This window comes from Felis catus, chromosome D4, assembly GCF_018350175.1.
Source record: "Felis catus isolate Fca126 chromosome D4, F.catus_Fca126_mat1.0, whole genome shotgun sequence".
NCBI lineage: Eukaryota > Metazoa > Chordata > Mammalia > Carnivora > Felidae > Felis > Felis catus.
In genome coordinates, this window is record NC_058380.1 from 35,474,088 (window position 1) to 35,497,334 (window position 23,247).

Below are 23,247 nucleotides of genomic sequence, written 5' to 3' on the forward strand. Positions count from 1 at the left end.
GTTCAAGACATTACAAGGCATTGATATAATTGCATACTACTATACATTTATTAAACTGATATTGTAGGACAATATTTTTGGTGTGAATAACTGTTCTTGATAGCATATAAAAATAAACACTGGAATTATAATGCAATCTTACTGCTTTGAACACAATTTATGCATGTATAAACACAAAAGTCTCAAACTATAATCTGAAAACAATTCACAATAATTATCTCCTCCTTGGGGAGGAGGACACTCTGACAGTCTTTTATTGTTTTCTTTTTTGTTTCCTAATGTCTATTTATTTATTTCTGAGCAGGGGAGCTGGAGAGAGAGAAACAGAGAGTCCCAAGAAGACTCTGTGCTGTCAATGCAGAGCCTGATGCAGGGCTTGAACTCACCAAACATGAGATTACGACCTGAGCCAAAATCAAGAGTCAGACAAGCAATTGAGCCACCCAGGAACCTCTCCTTTATTGTTTTATTTTTTTTTAAATAATATTTTATTTTTGAAAGAGAGAGAGAGAGAAAGAGAGGCAGCATGAGTGGGGGAGGGGCAGAGAGAAAAGAAGACACAGAATCTGAAGGAGGCTCCAAGCTCTGAGGTGTCAGCACAGAGCCTGATATAGGGTTCGAACTCACAAACCGTGAGATCATGACCTGAGCTGAAGTTGGACAGTCAACAGATTAGCCACCCAGGCACCCCAGCTTTTATTGTTTTGTTAATGTGTGTTCATATTACCTAAATTTTTGGATTGAGCACTGTTAACATAAACAAAAGCCAACATTTTTATAATAAACTTTTATATTACATATTTTTATTGTGTAATTCAAATTATGTTAAATGTTTATATGATATAATAAATTTTATAATAAACTGTTATAATAAACCAAAGACAAATTTTATATTAAGAAAGAAAACATTTACATGGTTTAACATTTACTTTTTAAATTTTATCACTTAGAAAAGCAGCATTTTTGTTTATCCGCATTCTGATAAAAACGTTCTAGATATCACCTGTACAACAATACACATATAGTTAATAACACTGTACACTTAAGATGTTGTTAATGAGATAGACTTCATATTATGTGTTTTTTATCTAAAAAAATTACTCTGTAGAATTCTGGAATGGTTGAACTTGCCCTTATTACTTTAACAGAAATGACATCTAACTGAAATTGGTTTTAGAGAATTTAATCCAGGAGAGTAGCTGGGGAAGAGAGAGAGGGGGCGGGGGAAGGGAAAATATATAGGGTATATATGGTGTGACTGGGGAGGAAGTTATGTAGCTATAATCAAGCAGAGATTAGACTGTAACTCAAGAGATTTTTGTACTCTTAACTCCAACAAACAAGCTTTTCTCTGGGTAGGCTAAATATTAATCAAAATCCTAAGCACGGATAGTAAACCTCCAACACAGCCTTTAAATATATGATTAGTACATGGATATTAACACCAAATGAATAATTTCATAGATTAGATTTTATAATCTTAAACTAATTACACTTATCATTTCTTAACAAAGATTCATTCCCAAAAGTAACTACCACAGTTTCTTTAAGGTTTGGTATGCCATATATTTCATGAACGAGTATTTACTTTTTCATACTCAGCTTGCCTAGCATTACAGTAATGCATGGAATAAATCTTACCACTCATATAGGATTTTTTTTCAGTATACTTATTTCACACTGGAAAAAGATACCTGGTATACTGAAACTCATTTTTCACATTTTCACAAGAGAAATGTTATTTACTGTAATTGGTAATGAAATCCTACAAAGCAGCTCTAGAGTCATATTAAACTGACAGATTTGCAGTGACAGCAGTTTTATTATAATCATGTCAACACATTTCTTCTAAAAGATGTCAATAACAAGGCACCTAGACAATCATCTGCTTTTACAACAGGTGTCTGAATATAAAAGAATATTTATTTTGGGATGCTATATAGCTAAATATATCACTAACCTTATTTCAAAAGTAGATTGCCTTTATTGATTGTAAAAACATGATGATTAAAATCTGTCACCAAATAGAAAATCATCTATTGAGCCTCAATGAAAAACCAAAATTGCTTTAGACTATATTGCACATATTCATCCATTATTTCCAAAAATTGTATTTTGTGAAATTATGTCAATTGTTAAAGTTCTCCTTTTCTATTATTTAATCTTTCATTTTCTCTCTCAGACTAAAACCTGCCTGAATGTATTATGAATTCCAACTCGTTAGTTTTTATTTAATTGATTAGTTCAGGAGTTCTCTGACCTTCAGGCTTGAAGATCAAACTGATTTCCTTAAGGTAACAAACAACATTTTTTTCCAATTATATTCGATATAGTGTCTGTATATTTTGGATTTGATTTTAAGCACACACAGAATGTAAGACTTAAAAGTAAAATGCCTGGTCTGAGTCTATCACAAATACACTGTTACATTTATGCCTATTTCTTAAAACATTTATTCTTTTTTTTCTCTGTTTAGTAATGTTGTTGCCCTAATATGTAGCCTTAATGTTGTCATTTTTTTCTTTTCTTTCTTTATTAAAAAGTTTCAGGGTGATTATTTCACATATCTAGAAGTAGTAGAGCTCAGTCTATCAAAACTCTAAAAGGTATGTTTAAAATACTTTTAAGATACAAAGATTTGTTTTCCCAGATCTAAAGGAAAGCTTTTATTTTCTTTGTTATGGTCAGGAATTATATAAGTGACATCTTTCATACATCAAAAGAAGAGAAAATCTTAATTTATTTTCAATAAGAAGAAAAGGAACAACTGATCTAGGGAAACAGAGAAAAACAAAGCAAGACCAATTACTTTTTGCACTAATGACTATACATAATGGTGCTGTGTTCTTCCTCTCATACATCAGGACAGTCTGTTTTAAGTAAATGTCGCACTAAATCCAATCACAGGGCTCTAGTTGTTACCCACTGTTTTTACTGGCAATAAATAACTCCATGCAGCTATGCCTAAAGAGTTGTTCTAGCTAGTAGCTATGCTCTCTGCCAAAACTAAGAAGTTCAATATGCAGATTGTACATTTTTACTCACATGTCTTCTACATTTCAATGTATGGAAATGTAATGTAGAATAAATTAAAGGAACGATAGTCCTGAATGGAATTATAGATCAAGGTCATGTTTATTTCTATAAGTGAAGCATTTTTGCTTCAGTGAGAGACAATATTATTTTAAACTGTATTACCAAAGATAGATATGACATATATGATAGATAGAAAACATACAGCAGAGCACAACTGATGGTGCATTGGAAAGAACATTACCCCTGGGGTCTTTTAAATCAGAGATCGAGTCCAGTCCTACAAACTAGATGACTTTGGATTGCTTATACAACCTCACAAAGTTTGGTTTCTCTATATGGAAAAATGGGGAAATAATTGCATAGGCTGCAGCAATATGTGGGCTAATAACCAAGAGGGTTAAGTCAGATAATATATGAAAGCTGGTCACAAAGTTTAATACATTTCATTTCATTCTAGGATGACAAAAAAAAAAGTTACACGTGATTCACATAGTGGAAAATGATGGCTAAAATATATATAAATATAAACATATCTTACACTGAAAAATAGCAAACTAGCAAACAGACTAACAGAGTGAATCCATGTTTAATAAGCAGTCCATCTCTGAAGTTCTCAGTCATGAATTTGGTTTTGGTTCTTTGTGTATTTTTTAAAAATAGTCCAATTAAAACATCTCCTTTGAACTTAGATTTTGCAAATGCATATATCTTAGTTTGTGGAGTGTAGAGTTTAATGAGGAACGGATTCATAGGTGAAATTTTTCTGGTGACATTTATTTTCCGCCATCTTTTTTGCAACCAAGATACATGACAGAACAAGTTTATCTGTATTAGTAATTATTATGTCTATTCAGGTCATCATTTTGGATTTATTTCTTATAAAAGGGTCAAGAAGGGTTTCCCACCATTAAATATCAGAGAATTTCTCCTACAATGTAAGATGAGCTAGCCAAGTTGTTTCTGTCATTTCTTGGCTTACATGCCTTACAGAGAGAATCGGAACATAGAGCTTAATCCACATAACGTGATTAAGACTTGAATAAAGCTGTTACAGGGATCAAACTTGAATTAGATAAAATCACAATGACAAAAGTAATGTTTTTGTTTACTTCACAGGTTGGTGTTTGAATAATCTTACATGTGTAAATAAGTAAAACTTACATGTTTTAGAATTCTTTTAGAATAATCTTGCCACAAAGTCATTTCAGTTGCAAAGCCCATTATAATAAATAATTTTCAACATAAAAATGTGTATTTATAAAATTATTAATGTGGTTATACATATCATCTTTATTTTTATATTGTGATAATTCAAAGTCAATATAACAGCTTTGTTCTTGCAAAGCTGTTTAGCCCAGGCCTGGGAAGGATGTCTGGTATATGTCGCTCACCAACCCATCCTTGAAGAATTGTTTTTCTTCAAGTGCACTTTTAGCAAGATGACATCTGCTTACATGGAGTGTTATTATAAATATCTCCATTAAACTTATTACCATGTTATTCCAGAGGACATGCCACCACAGTAGATGTATCTACCTCATGAGGGCCCTTGGGAGAAATGCTCTGTCTCCATATCAAAATAGCTTTGAAAATACAAAAAGTAAAATCTTTAGGGAAGATAAACAATAAGAGAGCTTCATGAATTTGGACTTGAGAAAAGATTTTTTAAGCAGAACACCAAAAGCGCTAACCAAAACAAAGAAGATTGGTAAACCAAACATTAAAATTAAGAAATCCTCTTCATCAAAATACACTGAAGCAGTGCAAGGGAAAATCATAAAGAGAGAAAAGATATGTGCAATGTATATAACAAACAAGGGGCACATAGTCAGAATATATAAAGAGCTTGCACAAATCATTGCCAGATGTGTGACCACACAGAAGAAAAATGTGTAAGGGACATCAACGGCATTTCACACACACAAATTCCAAATGGCCACTGATGTAAATAAAATGTGGTATATTCATACAATAAAAAAATAATCAGCAATAAAAATGAGTGTAGTATTGATATATTCTACAACATGATAAACCTCAAAAACATAATGCTAAGTGGAAGGAGCCAGTCACACAAAAGACTATACATTGTATATTCTCATTAATATGAAACATCCAGTACAGGCAGATCTGTAGAATCAGAAAGTAAATTAGTTATTTCCTAGGGCTGGGAGTTTGGGGAGAATGATGGTTATGAATACTAATGGGTAAAGATTTTATTTTAGGGGTGATAAAATATTTAGAATTAGATAGAATGTTTGCATCACTTAAAAATATACTGAAATCTATTGAATTGTGTGTTTTAAATGAATGCACATTATGTGATATAAATATATTCCAATAAAGCTACTAAAAATTAGATGGAATGAAAATAAAAAGTTATAATAAAATAAATGGAATGGAAAAATAATAATGTGGTCCAGCACATCAGGCATAATAAACTAAAACAACAATTAGATACCAGTGTGAAATTTTACATACAGATGGTGGTTAAGAAAATTTGGCAATATCAACTAAAGTAGAAATGACAAATATCTTCTGACTTAAACTTTCCACTCCAGGTGTATAATCACTCATAACAGTTGGCAAAGATATGAACTTACTGGAATTGAAAAGTAGGTCAGTGCTTGTTAGCTTAGTTTTTTAGGGATATACTTTAATTATCAATTAACTCAAAATCTAAGTCAACTGTAATGCTAGGTTGCCACACTTCATACCAGTGGAAAAACTTTCTCAACTTGATCGTATTCTTTTGCAAAGAATACAAAACATAAGAAGGTATAAAATATGGAAAGCATTTCTTACAGAATTTTCTTTTTTGTCTTTTACATTCATCCCAGATAAGGTTCATTTTATAACTCTTTTGTGATTGTACCTGTTACTGTCCTGGGACAGCAAATGGCTGGCACTGGCATTTCCAAAGGACCTAACTAGCAGCTTTTAAAGGTAAATGGGAAAAATAAATAAAGGTAAATGAGACACAAGCACTTTTTATTATTTGATAATTATGGTGATAGACTTTACGTCTGTATCACAATGGCAATTCAGTTTTAAAAGATAGCTAAGAATAAGATCCTCTTCAGAAAACAGTTGTAGGTGCTACTTGTGCTCACCTTTTAGGGACCGCTGCCTGGCTATGTCCCAGCTCCTTTCCTCCATCCTGGCAGGAAGTTTGGCCAAGCATCAAAAGGTTGTCACATATTTTTTTTTTTCTTTTTCATTGTTCTCCAGATAACTCTAAAATGCATACTGGCTGTTGAGAATTTTAAATTGTGTCCCATCTCCTCCTTTTCTATTTTTTATTTAAAAAGTAAGAGAGGGGCGCCTAGGTGTCTCAGTTGGTTAGCGTCCACCTATTGATTTCAGCTCAGGTCATGATCCCATTGTTTGTGACATCGAGCCCCTCCTGGGGCTCTGCACTGAGAGCATGGAGCCTGCTTGGGATTCTCTCCTCCTCTTTTTCTGCCCCTCCTCTGCTTGTGTTCTCTCACTTGCTCTCTTTCTCAAAAAGGAATTACATACTATTTTTTTTTAAAGTAGTAGAGTTGTCTGGGGTTAGAAACACATAAACAGATGTATATGTGCCTTTCATTACTCAACAACAGGTTCTCCCTCTCATATAATCTCTCCGGCATGACACAATAAAACTTTGTGGAAAGCTACCTGGTAATAGATATCAACAAAATGAAAATAACCATGTAGACTTTGACCTAGTTATTATCCTTAGAAAGATCTTATCCCTAACAATCTGCAATGCACACACATACATAAAAAGAGATTCATCATAAGTATTATTCATAAAAGGACAAAACTATATTAAAATCTAAACAATTATGGTAAACAGGGGCGCCTGGGTGGCTCTGTCCATTAAGCATCTGACTTCAGCTCAGGTCATGATCTTATGGTTCATGAGTTCAAGCCCTGTGTCAGGCTCTGTGCTGACAGCTTGGAGCCTGGAGCCTGCTTCAGATTCTGTGTCTCCCTCTCTCTCTGCCCTGACCCCACTCACGCTCTGTCTCTCTCTCAAAAATAAATAAACGTTAAAAAATTTTTCAATAATTATGTTAAATGCTTGATTAAAAATGAAAGGAGAAACTATTGTACGATCAATCAATAACATTAAGATTTTAAGAATTTTTAATGATATCAAAAATTCTTATGATGTAACATAAAGAAAAGCTACAAGGCATGATATTATATATATTTACATACAAGTATATATATGTATATAATACAAATATATTATAAAATAATATTTGTAAATATAGAATAATATCATTATATTAAAAATGAAGTAAGAAAATGATAAACATTGTACTAAATTATATACTGGTGCTTTTGATTCTTAGATTTCAAATTTAAAAAAATGTTTATGGGGCGCCTGGGTGGCGCAGTCGGTTAAGCGTCCGACTTCAGCCAGGTCACGATCTCGCGGTCCGGGAGTTGGAGCCCCGCGTCGGGCTCTGGGCTGATGGCTCGGAGCCTGGAGCCTGTTTCCGATTCTGTGTCTCCCTCTCTCTCTGCCCCTCCCCCGTTCATGCTCTGTCTCTCTCTGTCCCAAAATAAATAAAAAAAACGTTGAAAAAAAATTTTAAAAATAAAAAAAATGTTTATTTATTTTGAGAGAGAGCATACGAGCAGGGGGAGAGACAGAGAGACGGGGAGAGGGAGAATCCCAAGCAGGCTCTGTGCTATCAGTAGAGAGACCAATGAGGGGCTCAGTCTCACCACTATGAGATCATGACCTGAGCTGAAATCAAGAGTCAGACGCTTAACTGACTGAGCCACCCCAGGTGTCCCTAGATTTCAAATTTTTAGGTTAAATATTCAAAAAGTGTAAGTGACAGGAAAAATTTTAGTCCTCTGATAATTTTCAGTGGTTCTTCACTAGAATAGCATAAAAATTCAACTATCATTTCCAACGTGACTATTCCTTTTAATTGTTGTCTCGCTATTACCACTTTCCCACTAATTTTACTAATGCTGTAATTAATCTTAACATTAAGGTATATGCTGATCCTTCTTCCTTAAAATTTTCTTTTCCTTTATATCTCCCCAAACTCTTACTTAATATTTATGATCTAGTCCCTACAAATATCCAGAGTTAAAGTGACCTGTATTTGGATCATGTTTCTGTTTTATTGAATCCATTTACTGTTTTATTGAATCACAGCACTTATCCAGTTTTGTGCTGTGCATGAATATAATTAGAATATAATTAATATATCCATTCAAATCATGTAAAAGTGTGAGTTCTTATGTCAGCCATGGTTTATATCTCCTCTCATCAAACCAATAATCAGAGTCAAAACTCTTTACTCAAGTAAGTAGGAATTCCTCCATCTTTCCAATCACTCATTCGGTATAGTTCTATCCTATCCACAAAATACTAGAGCAGACTTCTGAAGACTTGCTATAATATAGATATGATATTTTGGCAATAAACCCTCATTCTACCTATGTCTAATAGCCTTTTAAAATAAATGGAATGAAGTTATTTATTCTCACATTTTTCATTGTCAAAGATTGCATTTTAGTTTTCAGTGGTCAGTATTTCCTTCTAACTGTTTTTCCAAAATAAGAATAATATTGCTGATATATTAGCTCTAATAGCAACAATTTTAATGTAACAAATACCCACACTACACCAGCCATTTTAATACTTATATTATCTGGTCATTCAACTCTCAAAACTATTCTAAGGTAGAAGTAATTGCTTCTGTTTTTCAAAAGAAAATATTGGACCTCAAAGAGTTTACTTTTAGGGACATACAATCAGAAATTATCTGACCCAGGAATCATATGCAAGTTTGTCTGGCTCTAAAATCTCCGTCTCTGCACCAGACTACATAAACCTTTAGTGCACTGACATCACACACATCAGTTTACTTTATTTGTATGATTATTATTTTTAGCTCATCTTCATGGAAAATGGATTAGAAAAAAAAAAAAAAACAGAAGACAGAAGTTGATTAAGCATTTAAAATATAGAATATTTGCAGATGGATTTTTATATCCATTTTTATGGAAGGTAGTCTAATAAACAAAAAAGTACTGAGAACAAAAGCAGCATTGAAGAAGAATAAAAAAATTCTGATTATAATAGTGGACCACAGGCTACTTACTAAGAGATGTTCTGAATTACTTGTCCATGGGGACCTGGGGACCAGTTAAATATGGCAGAAAGCCATTGTTTGGATATCTGGGCACTAACTGGCATTGCATTCAAGCTGAACCATATGATCTCATGAATTGCTTCTGGTAATATGGTTCTATTCAGTGGTGTTAATCTCTTCTATGTCTAAATTGCTTTGTCAGGAGAAATATGACACAGCCAACAATTTTGTTAGTAAGCCATCTACTGCCATGCATATGAGGGAGGTTTTGGCTAAAATAGTAAATAAATGCAGTGATATTTTTAGTATATTTTTGGATATTTAAGATATTAGCTCTTAAACTCTCTGTTCAGAGTCAAAACTGGTTAGGAATAAACTCTGGGTACAATCTATGCAAAACCATCAAACTGTATTTATCAGTCCCATATTTATTTTACCAAAATTTGGTTGATTTTTAAGGTTATGGATAAATACATTTATAATGGTTCCATACTTTTAGTCCTACCTAAGATTCACAAATTCTAGTTAAGTATATAGAGAAAGTAGTAAATTAGCTACATTATGAAAAAGACACTTAGTTTAATACTACAAATCTGGGGACGGTTAGCATTTCCAATTTGATTCAAGATTAGTTTCTAGTTGACCAGTAATTCTGTATGACACATCCAAAAAAGACCAAAATAAAGAAATCGCTAATGCCCCCAGTAAAAAATCTTGTGATTGAAAACAAGTGTGTGAATAAACTGACTACCTGTAATATAAGTAACAATACTTACAATGGATGATTTTATTTTATTTTTCTGCTTCTTTTTCTCCAATTACTGATTGCCAAATCTAACCTACTGTCTAAGAATAAAACATAAATGAGGGCTTTAAATTTATTTAGTGAAAATTTTCTTTGAAAAGATCAATTATCCAATACCATAGAAAATTAAATTAATACAGTTTCATTAACATTGAGAAACTTTGGAGTCTTAAACCTTTTGCCTGGTACTTGAAATATTCTATATATTTAACCTTTACAACAACCTAATTATGGGTTGATATTATTAAAATGTTCATTTTAAGCTGAGAAACAAAATTTAGGAAATAAACTTACTTGTCCACATTCACCCCACTAGAAATTGGAGAAGACAGCATTTGAACTGTGATTCATGTGTCTCCAGATATTATGTAAAAGGAAAAATAAAATCTATCATCTGATTCATATTCAGAGAAAAGCTGAATATGAATTTTGAATTATTTTAAAATGCAGCATATTTACATAGTAATTTTCTCAAATATATACAAAAATAAGATGTCTATAATTAATCTATAATGTTCATATAATGTCTCCTTACTTTCTCAAATGTTCAATAATGGTTGCTTGTGGCTTGTGAGAATGTTTTGGGAGTTGTTTGGTTGATTGTTTTTTGTTTTGTTTTGTTTTGTTTTTTGTTTTCTTATGGAAATTGGGGAAGGGGGGTGTGTTTCACAGATGGCTCAGTGCAGTGTGCAACCAAGGGGGCATGCACAGGACTCTGTGGCAATTCATATGCTGGACTCAGTGGTGACTGGCTTTCTAAGCCAGAGGTGACCATTAAGTCCCAACTGCTGCCATCTCATAAAAAGATACATATACAGAAATTCTGTAACGGAAATGGAACAAAAAGTTGAGATTTTAGACTGTCTCATCTAGATCCTTTTGGTTATGGAAAGACCACAGAGAACTCTATGAAGCTTCTGTATTAAAACTAATGAAACACAAAAACTGTTTTTCACATTTAAGAATTATTACTTTTGTCATTGTATTCAAACCAATACAATAACTTCTAATGGAGAGAAAATGCTATGTAAGCTAGGTAACATTTTTAATACTCCAGATTTATCAGAGAAATTAAAGTAATTATAGATAGAAACAAGAAACAATAGCAAAGTGTTTCATCTCATTAGCACATAGAATATACTGCAAATTCTACAAAGTTGTTTATTTAAAACATAATAAATGAATGATTAAATAGACCCTTGCTATAAAAAAAAATAATTCCCCACAACCCATCCACCAAGTCTTTATCACTATTAAAGACATTTATTTTTAGAAGAAAGAAATCACATACGATTGGGTTATTTTTCTTACAGTGGAAAAAGATTTAATAGATCCTTGTCAATGCTCCAAGCTGTTAACTTTGATTTCACCTACTAAAAGCTGAAGCTCCTATCATTTGAAAAGCATTTAATTGTAAAATATTGGTTGGTTAGATTGAATTTAGTTAACTTTCATTCAGTTTTCTTTTCCTTGGTAGTCAAGTCAGTAATCTGTTGTCTGAAGAAGTACCAAAAAGCTGGCATTTCCTGGCATTTTGGAACTCGGAATTTAACAAAACAAATACACGAAAGAGCTTACTCTAATTCATTTTTCACTGATAGGTTACTAATGTATTGATTTCTTAAATTAGTTTTCATTGATTTCTCCACTTCATTCAGGTAGCCAAAGCACACTAAGGGATAGGCCAGCATCAAAGCATAATGCTTAACTCCTGACAAATACGCAGTGCTGAGCTGGTTTAGATAATATTTGCATTTTTGTTTTTTGAGGGGGAGGACTATGCTTAGCTCCCAGAGAGATATATACCATTGTGGCATGTAGAACTCTGGGGATTCACATGTTTAGAATAGGAATTTATGATTATACTGTGAAAAGAGTTTCAGGAACTTTCATTGCTCTTTACTTACTAGCTTTCTATTAAAACACTAAACTGGATTTGTAGATGCATTCCTTGTGACTTAAAATCACCTCCTAAGTTCTAACTTTATTTAATCAGTGATCAATATTCCAAATTTTAGGTGAAGGACAGAGAGACAGTAGGGACAAATACACTTGGAGGGCCTTCTATTATGTTTGGTCCATAGCAAGTTTTTTGGTCCATGTAAATGCCCAAAGTTTACTTGTTTTTAGCCAATTAACTTTATTCCATTAAATCCTTCCTTTTAAATGATAAATTTGATATTGACAGGTAACCTGTAGGCAATAACTATTTTAAAGGAAGTACATACATGTCTAATCATTCCCTTAATCAAACTGGAATATTTACTTACCTAATCAGAATTTTAAATACTGTAACAGCTGTCAACATAGAAATTTATATAAGATTTTTGGGGAATATAAAAAATACTTTATATTTTTAGAAAGGACAAACTAGGGGCGCCTGGGTGGCGCAGTCGGTTAAGCGTCCGACTTCAGCCAGGTCACGATCTCCTGGTCCGTGAGTTCGAGCCCCGCGTCAGGCTCTGGGCTGATGGCTCAGAGCCTGGAGCCTGTTTCCGATTCTGTGTCTCCCTCTCTCTCTGCCCCTCTCCCGTTCATGCTCTGTCTCTCTCTGTCCCAAAAATAAATAAACGTTGAAAAAAAAATTTAAAAAAAAAATAAAAAAAAAATAAAAAAGAAAGGACAAACTAAAATGAAGCTGTAAGCACAGTATGAACAAGAGATGAAAGAGGAGGGAAAATTCAGGCAAGAACAAAAAATATTATAGGACAATCAGATGTGAAAAATTATCATCTTTTCCACTGCTTCTCTGAGCACTATCACAGTTGAAACTTTATGTATGAGTTAATATCTTTTAACTATGAATATGCATCTTCTCTACCAGACTGTAAGTTCTATTAATGCGGCAACAATAATCAGCTTTTACTATTTCATCTGCCAAGACTAGCATTGTTATGTGCACTAGATAATTCCTCAGTGTAAGATTTTTAGACCTATCATAAAAGCACTGCAAAACTCAATATTCGTGGCAATTGTTAAATACAAGTAAAAAACACTAAGATTTCCAAGGACCATATTGCCTGTGTAAGTGTTGTTATTGTCTATCAGGGCAGCTGTTTATAGGCTAACCTCCTATTGTTCATTGCAAGAAACAATAGAGAACATACAACCCATCAAAAGCATCCAAATCAATGAGCTGCAAGATTACATTATTACCTGGACATGGTCCATATAACATTCAAGATCATGACTAAATAAATGAAGTATATTGATATTTTATTAAAACTTCTATGATATGCTAGAGGAGTATGCGCACTCCAGAATATATTTATTTAATTCTCAACAAGTTTGTGCCATAATTATTATCATCATACTATCAGTGATATGAAAGTTCACTGAATTACAGTTCTGTATCCAAATATAGGATATGTGGCAAAAACATGATTTGAACTTCAGTTAAATGAATTCAAAGCCAATATTATTCCTACCATATCACACAGTCACTATATGTAAAAGAAGGCTTTATTACTATCATTTTATAAAAGAATAAAGATATGGTGGTTTTCATTGATTTCTGCAAGGTTGTTATTGGATCCTGGAAGAGGTATCACTCCCCAGCATCCAGTTAAGAGCACTTTACTGTGCTGATGGTGGCAAAAAGATAATTTTCACAGAAACAAACAAAAAATAAATAAATTCATATTAAGAATGTAAAAAACAATCCTGAATATTCTACTGATAAGCATGATAATCAGTTCTTACTCATGCTTCTTATTTGTGTTTTTCAATTGCTTAGGTTCATACAGATAAACCTTTTTCCCTCTATGACATAAAATACACAAGAGGTAGGAAAAAACTCAGCCTTAGGAATTTCTGGATGATTAGCTTCAAAAATAAAATTTGTATCTATAGCGGAAATTTCTTCACGTTTTACAGAAACAGAATAGTTGAAATAAATTCACCACAGAGGAAAGTATTTGATGGCAATTACTACCAGAGTATAATAAATTCTATAAAAAAGCTATACTGTACATGTATGAAATATTTCATTGGGTTCTTAATAAAAATGGATGTAGGAAATGTTGATGGTTTAATTACAGAATTTTTTCAATGTTTTATACCTATGGGAGATACATGCAATTTTTTATATTTAAATTTCTGCTAGCCATTTTATGTTTTAGTTCCTACTGTGATGCTTTAAAATTTGATACTTTTATACACTATATGTTAACTAACTAGAATTAAATAAAATTTTGAAGATAAAATAAAATATGATAATTTTGGCTTGCCATCATCTTTAGTTTGTTTGTTTGTTTTTTCCATTGAGTACAGTTCTCAAAAGTAAGATTTTGTATCTTTCTGCTAAATAGCATAGAGGGAAAGAAAGGGCAAATATATACTTCTAACCATGTATTATTTATTTTATTCTCTAGTTTAAAATTATCTACAAGGTAGTCAGAATGTCTGAATGAATAAATCTTCACATAAATCACCTCTTCTATCATCCATTTTAAGCTGCCAACTGGAAAAATGATACATAAAAGATTAGACTCAAAGGTACACAGCAATTCAGGCACAAATACAAGAATGAAAGCCTATTCACTGACATCAATCAATGAACACACAACTATGGAATGTGTACCATCCAGTGAGACACGTGGCTATGCTATTGGAGGTACAAAGCCAAAGATGCATAAAATAAAACTATTACTCATCTATCTGATCTCATTTTTTAACACTCTCTGCCGCATAGTCTAATCTTCTACAATATTTTAATACTGAAGCAGGAACTCTGAAATATGCATTTCTTCAGCACTTTGCTCACCTTTATAGTACTTAAGTAATTGCATTTTTAAATTGTTTTTTTGTCACTTGACCACTCAGTTTTGAGCTATCAAAGGGTAAGTTCTGAGTTTTTACATTAGTATTCCAACATTTAGAATATAGTAGATACTCAACTTTCTATTAATCTATATAAAAATATGGTTCATTAACTGTATTAAGGACTTTGAAGTGCTGCCTAATTGTATGAACACTAGGTGTTAAGAGAAGTTTTAGATGTAAACAGAGGATCAGAAAACTGCAGACATATGTCCCCAAATATCGGTTGTACAATATACACTTACTTTTGTTTTAGTTTTATTTTTGTAAATTAGAGGGATACAGAAATATAAGTGTGCCATTATATTTATTTATTTTTATCAAAATATAGTTGACATACAATATTAGTTTAGTTTCAGATATACAACATTGTAATTTAACATTTATGTATGTCGGGAAATGATCATCATGACGAATCTACTTATCATCTGTTACCACAAAGTTATTATAATACTAATGACCATATTCCTCATACTGTATTTTACATCCATGACTTGTTTTATAACTGGAAGTGTGGTTTAATCTATTTTCTGACTCTACCAGAGGGAAGACGGTAAGACTGCATAATTACATAGGCTTGCATATTAAATTTTATTTCTCCATTCTTTTACAGTTTTCTCAATTGATCACATATCAAGGTTTTGCTAACTTTTCAAGGCATCCTTCCCTTGGTTTTATATAGGTTAGCTACCTACAAGATAATAGTAAAAGTTGATTATCAGAGAGCATCTCATTCTGACATTTCAAAAATTCAACTTTATTTCTCAATTTGACTGCAATTAAGCAGTCAAATGCAACATCATATAATGGTCACTTTGCTCTTACCATATTAAATCATAATATTACATTAAAGACAGTGTGAATTCCAGATTGTGGACCTAGCAAAAATTCTTTTTCCCTTTTAAACACATCTCTGACTTGTTTGTTAAACACTGTCTGTGATTTCCATTGCTCCAACAGTAATAAAAGAGATAGTAAAATTTTCAAGAAGACTACATTTTGCTTATTAGTGTTGCTGGGAATTTTAAAAAAATTACATTTTAACTTGTTTAGTAATGCTACTTATTGACTACACAAACTTAACTTACAAATACACAGAGAGTTGTTCAAAAAGATGCTCATTAAGAATTTATGGTATAATTTGTGGTAAAGTAAAATACAAACTTCATTTTAAAAATCTATCTTTGATGTAGAGAAAAAGTAAGTTGACTGTAGAAGAGAAGACTCACTCATGTATAATTTATTATGGGCTACTATGTGCCAGCATGATGCTAGAGACATTACATACAATATCTCATTACAACTTTCTCAATTATTCTACTAGGGATACTAACTGTAATTATTCACATTTTACAGTTGATGAGAAAAGAGCTTCAATCAATTAAGTAAATTCATCCATATAATCACATACATTCAAAGATCCATTCCCAAATAGTATTATTTTTTGTTTTGTTTTATTAAAATTTATTTATGTATTTTGAGAGAGAGAGAGAGAGAGAGAGCACACAAGTGGGTAAGGGACAAAGACAGAGGGAGAGAGAGAATCCCAAGTAGGATCCACACTCAGAGAGAGAGACAGAGACAGAGACAGAGACAGAGAGACAGAGAGAGAGAGAGAGAGGAAGAGAGAGAGAGAGAGACAGAGACAGAGAGCGAGCACAAGTGGGGAAGGGACAAAGACAGAGGGGGAGAGAGAATCCCAAGTAGACTCCACACAGCGAGATGCAGGGCTTGATGTTACCAACTGTGAGATTATGACCTGAGCTGAAATCAAGAGTCAGACACTTAACCGAGTCACCTGCATGCTCCCCCCAAAACTAGAGTTTACCGAAAAACTACCCAAAACGTGAAATATGTCTAACAGTATACACAAGAGTTCTCATTCTGCAACCCTTGAAAGGAAAGGAAGAAAAATTAGTTCAGACAGACTCAATGATTATTTTCTCCCATTATAATCTGCAATATTAATATATTATAATCTCTTATATTAAAAAAGAAAAAAATAATTCTACTATGAAAGTTACACACTTTTATAGCTGAATGTAACCTCAGTGGCTGTGAATTCTAATCTCATACTCTTATAGATGAGGAAATCAGCTCTTAAGGAAAAGAGATATAAGGACTCATTCAAGGTCATATGGGAGGCTAGCAGCAGCAGAGCCCAGGCCATGAACCAGGTCTCCCATTCGCCAGTTCTGTGCTCTTTCCATTTGTACTTCCAGAATTCATTTCATTGCCATCCAAATACTATTGTGCTTCTGATGATTGTTTGCTACTCTATTCTTGAAATGATGAATAAATCTCCTTGTTAAATGTACTTTTTATCTATTCTCTTTTCTCCTTAAGGTCATGCAGGTCTTCATCTTGGTACCCTCATAACATCTATCAAATTGTTTTATACATAATAAGTCTCAATTAATATTTTTGGAATTAATGACTTGTTAAACGAAAAACTTATGTATATGTGAGAGGAACAAAATTCATGTTGACATTTTCTCAACCTATCAGAATATGCATTATTCTCTTAAATTTTGCCCCTATTTCAAGTCTTGGTCTATCATTGTTTTAAATAGGAATTTGAATTTTAAACTCCTCATAATGCCTTGGAAAATATATGCAATCTTTTTAACCAGTTAAAAATTAAAAAAAAAACTAAACAGTCTATTGTATAAGTTAAAATAACTTACATATCAAATATTAAACAACGAATAGATTAGTGAAGGGATATTTTAACATCATGAAAAATTTGCTGTAGAAATGTATTTAATGGTGGAAAAATTGTTGACCATATGTTTCAACAATGAAGTGATTTTTGAACAGTATGTATGATAGAATCTAAATTTTTTAAAGAAAAAAAACATGAGTAAATTTTCTAGATAAGTATGCATTAAAAAACACATCAATAGATTCTATATTTTAGCCTTTGTGTGATGTCTATTTTCTTCTTTGAGCTATTCTGTTTCTTTAAAATTTTCTGCAGTGATAGAATGAACTTTTGCAAATTAAAAACTACTAATTGTTATTTAAAATCTAATTTGTTTCCATTTTATTTTTGAAAAGTCCTTCTCGCACATGGGAAACCACCTGATACCTGGAGACTGATTTTTGCTATTTAAGTCATTCATTCTATATATAGGAAATATCACCAGTCTCTCTCTCCTGCCATTATTCAATGTACTTTTCTATAGATAATTGTTAGTCTAATTGGATTAATTGTTATTTGAGTCTTTTGTCTCCTTGTTGATTTTCTTCCGAGTTGTTTTATTAGTCATTAAAATTGTGGTATTGGTATCTTTATTAATATTGAATGGTTTATTTTCCCTTCAATTTTGTCATATTTTACTTATGTAGTTTACTTTATGCATGTATTTCTGTTGTTAGGTGTATATATTTTATAGGTGCTATATTTTTTAAAACTCATTTTGACAATCAGCCTCCTTAGGTTGATTTTTTTAATGTTTATTTATTTACTTTGAGAAAGAGAGAGAGAGAGAGAGAGAGACCGTGAGAGGGGGAGAGGCAGAGAGAGAGGGAGGGAGAATCCCAAATAGGTTCCACACTGTCAGCACAGACCCTGAAGCTGGGGCTATATCTCACTAATTGCGAATTCCTACCTGACCCAAAATCAAGAATCAGACACTCGAGCGACCAAGCCACCCAGGCGCCTTAGTTGCTATATTTTCTTAGTGGATCAATACCTTCCCCATTACAAAAACACTTCACAGATGAGGAAACTAAGACTCAGAGCAGCTAAGTAATTTTCCAAAGCTGTAAGTCCAATTCAGATGTTTAGTCTGCAAAAATCCATGTTCTTTCCCCTTTTCCATTGACTTCCAAGAAGAAATTCTACATTTACTTTTTCACATTTCATTGTGCAAACTGTTAATTGCACATACCAAGTCCAATGGCCATAAATTATTGTATGTGAGTTTTGACTGGGAGAATTACTAATGTATTCAGACCTTTTTCCTTCCAAAAACTTGGGATCATAACAAGAAAATAGTATTTATTCTAGAAATAGTATACTAAATTACAACATTAAATTTTGTTTTCATTCACACTGTTTCACTACATTTCACTTCAAAAAAGCTAGAACAGCCTCAACATGTCTTAAATGACAAAAGGAATCTTACTTTACACAATGAGAAATGACACATGGAATAAGAAGAATGAAACAAAGAAGAGAAAAATTTGGATTTGGAGATATAACACACACACACATATACACATATACATATATATATGTGTATATATATGTAAAACATATATATAATCATATATTATATACATATCATCACCTTAGGGTGAATATATATATATATATATATATATATATATACACATTTTTTTAAAGATTTTAAGTAATCTCTATACCCAATGTGGGGCTTGAACTCACAACCCAGAGATCAAGAGTTGCATGCTCTAATGCTCTATCAACTAAGCCAGTCAGGTACCTCTGTAATGAATATATTTTTAATGTTCATTATAAATTATATGATGTGGGCTTATTTCCTAACAGTTTTTGCATCAATCTCTATTGTAACAAAAGACATCTAATGTGAGTAATGGCATAGTTCTTTCTTTTTAAAACATTTTTAAATGTTTGTTTATTTTTGAGAGAGAGAGAGAAAGTGTGTGTGTGTGTGTGTGTGTGTGTGTGTGTGTGAGCTGGGGAGGGGCAGAGAGAGACATGCAGATTCCAAGGGAGACACAAAATCTGAAGCAGGCTCCAGGCTCCAAGCTGTCAGCACAGAGACCAATGCAGGGCTCAAACTCATGAACCACAAGATCATGACCTGAGCCAAAGTCGAACACAACTGACTGAGCCACCCAGGCACCCTAAGCATAGTTTATATATTTAACTGTGTTTTTTTTTTCTTTTTTTCACTTCTAATTCGAGACCTGTTACTCTATCTTATGAGTATGTTTTAAAAACGCTCCAGTTAGCACTTCACCTCATTGGATTGTTTGGGGTTGATTAAAATGTCTTGAGAGACGGGGTCTATAAACGGTAATGACCACACAAAGTTCACTAGAGCAGTCCTATTGTGGATAATACAGTCAAAGTAATTTCTGTAGACAAGTGTCTTGCTCACATGTATGGAACTCTCACTACCTACTTAAGCAGCTTTTCTATAATTTACTTTTATGGCTTTAAGTTTCAATTGGATTTTATGGGCTTAATGGCTTGGGAAATGATTATGGGTAACAATAATTCAGAACTGACCTTTCAGAGTTACCTGCTTTTTGATTGGCTTAGCTAGAAATGCCTCTAATTGAATTTGTTAGCAACAAAACCATGTGCACTAACAGCTGCTGACTTACATTTTATAATTATTGTTATTATGTTAGATAAATATTTGAATAGTTAAGAAAACCTTGATAGTAGAAGAAAGCAGCCCATAGTAACATAAAGTCAGTGTGTCTATGTGAAAATATTTCACACTCAGACTAATCATGTTTCTTTGTGAAAGAAACCCTTTGGGAGCTGTTAAAAATAAAATTTCAATGAACTTACGATTGAATGCTGGGGTTGCATAGGCCATAGTAGAAGTATAGAGGTAATTTGATTTTTTATATGTATATTAAGAAGTAAAAGTCAATTGGAGCCACAACTCTAAAATGAGAATCCCTGTGAGATTTAACTTCTGTGCATGCAAAGCAGTTAATACAACGCGGGTATTTACATGTTGTAGGTCTTTCAAAACACAAAATTCTATGAGTTATGCACTCCTATTATATACAATAGGCCATTTTGTTGATGCAAAACTGATACAGAGAAAAGTTAAATTTTTGCTCAAGTTCACACTTTCAGTAAGTACAAAAAATTTGTTTTTTCCTCAGGAACCTGATTCTGGAGCCGGATATCTTCACTATAATCACACTCAAATACAACTGATACTCCATAATTGTAAGCTTTTTGTCTTGTTTCTACTTTCTACCAATAATAAGAAACTTAAGTTTTCAGAAGGGTGAACTTTCTAGAAGGAAAAAGAAGGCTCCACAGAAGAAGTAGTAAAAAGCTTGATTTAAAGACAAGATATGATTTGGATAGGCAGATGAGAAAATGAAGAGCATTCTAGATAAGAGAGTGCATAGTGATGGAATGTTTGGAGGGAGAACTAAGCTTATCATACTTAGGAAAGATTGAGGAGACTGAAATTAGAAAAATATTATAGGGAGATATAGGCGATAAAGCTGAAGAGATGAGGCAAGCCCAGTGGATACAATGCCTTAAAAAGCTAGGCAGATTGTGGTAGTTTTGACTTGAGAGAAGACAGATGTCTGACAACACTGACACGTGGTTAGTATTAATGGGATAAATTAATAAAAGGTTAACACTGTATTCAGATTTCAATAAAATTATTTAACCTTTTTTTGAATTTCAATTTCCTCATTTGTAAAATGATGAAATAATGTTTCTCAAAGAACTATTGTAAGCACTAGTGAAATAATATATAAAAACCACATAGTGGAGTGTTTCAAGCACGAAGGGATTTACTTGAGGCATCTACTAAAATTATTATCTTAACAGTAGATCTTATAGCATAAAAAGAGGAGGAGGAAGAGGACGAGGTGGAGAAAAGGAAGGGGGAAGCACAACAGAGGCCAGTAGGAGCTACCATTATGGTAGAATCTTATAAAATGTATGTCCTCTGGTGGGATTTAGAAACTGAGCAGATTTTATAATAAGATATCACAGGGTTCTTTTGAAACATTTCATCTTTGGGTTAGTACTAGGCAAAATTATGCTGCTCCCAAGATCCCATATTACGTGTGTCTCATATACATCTCTCTAGTTGTCTTTTGACTGGTATTGCCCCTGACACATGTCAATCCCTTGAATCTGCATCTACTGTGTGAGGCACTAGGCTACAGTTATCTCTACCTACCTGTGCCTGTCCTTGTTCCTCAGAACTTGCTTGCATACTGTCAATCTGGCATGTGCAGTTGATAAGGCTTAATGTAATCTGCCAACATGTGATGCAATATTGAATGGTTTGTAAGTAAATGCTTTATTATAAATATTTTCTTCATTTTAACAAGTGTTAGAAAAAATGCTTATTTTTGTTAGTGATGCAAATTTATTTTGAAGCACACTTATTTATAAGTAATCCATTTATATCAAATGGATTTGAATAAAATAGAAATATCTTGTCTAAATATATGTAAACAAATGATAGATGATAGATAGATAGATAGATAGATAGATGATAGATAGGCTCTTCCTTAGTAGAATGCCAAGTAATAAATACAAAGGAAATAATGGAGTTTAAATGTCATCAGGAGAGGCTGCAAGTAGTGGGTGGAAGTTCGAGAAAGAACAGAAGTTTTTTTTTAATTCAACTCCCCTTTTATTTTATTTCATTTTATTTTATTTAGTAAGCTATATGCCCAACGTGGGGCCTGAGGTCAAGAGTCACAAACTCTACCAACCAACCCATCCAGGTACCCCAAGAAAGAAGAGAATACTTACATAGTCTCAAAGAATCTCTCCACAAGGCACTTATTAATTATGAAAGAAACACTGTAATTGAAAAGTGGAGAAACCTGTAGACTGTTTCTAGGATTGTTGGTTTTTTGGTTTATTTCTCATGCAAATAACATTGTTAGGGAAGTTATGGAAACGCCTCCTACAGCATGTTTATAAGCGTTTCTTTAGGCTATTATTCCTAAAAAGGGGGGAATTGTGTGTCATGGGTCACACATACCTCTGGTCCAATGAGAAAATCTTCCTAAACTGATTGCTGCAACCTACATTCCCACTAGCAGCGTGTGAACCATTCCCATTGTTACACACTTTCACTGACAATTAGTAATGATGACAGATCTTTCAGTTTTCTCAATCTCGTTAGAACAGACTTATTTCTCATTATGTTTTGATCTGTATTTATCTTACTGCCAGCATATTTTCATATAGATATGAGGCATTCATTTGTGAAATTCTTGTTCATGACTTTGTCTATTTTTTTGTTGTTGTCTTGTACTTTTGCCTATCAATTTTCAGAAGCTTTTTTATTATACTGAATTCAGCCTCAAGTGTTGAAGATTGAAATCATAATCATTTTAATTTTGTCATTTGACGAGGTTAAAGATATATTTCTAACAATAAAAAATACTTCTTACATTATAAAAGGAAACATTTCATAATCAAATATTTCAAATACTGCTTCTACTAATTTGGACCTTTTTTTCTCTGCTTAAACAAACCACCAGCCTTGGTACAACACAGCCGCATTCCCAAGTTTAGGAACACATCCATATTGTTCGTTTTCACATTTATTATGCCATAAGAATATGTTTAGAAATAGGGGAGCCAAAGTGACTCAATCAGTGAAGCGTCAGATCTTGATTTCAGCTTAGGGCATAATCTCGTGGTTCCTAAGATCGAGCCCCCACGTGGGCTCTGCACTGACAGCACAGATTCTGCTTGGGATTCTCTCTTTCTCTCTCTCCCTCACCTGCTGTCCT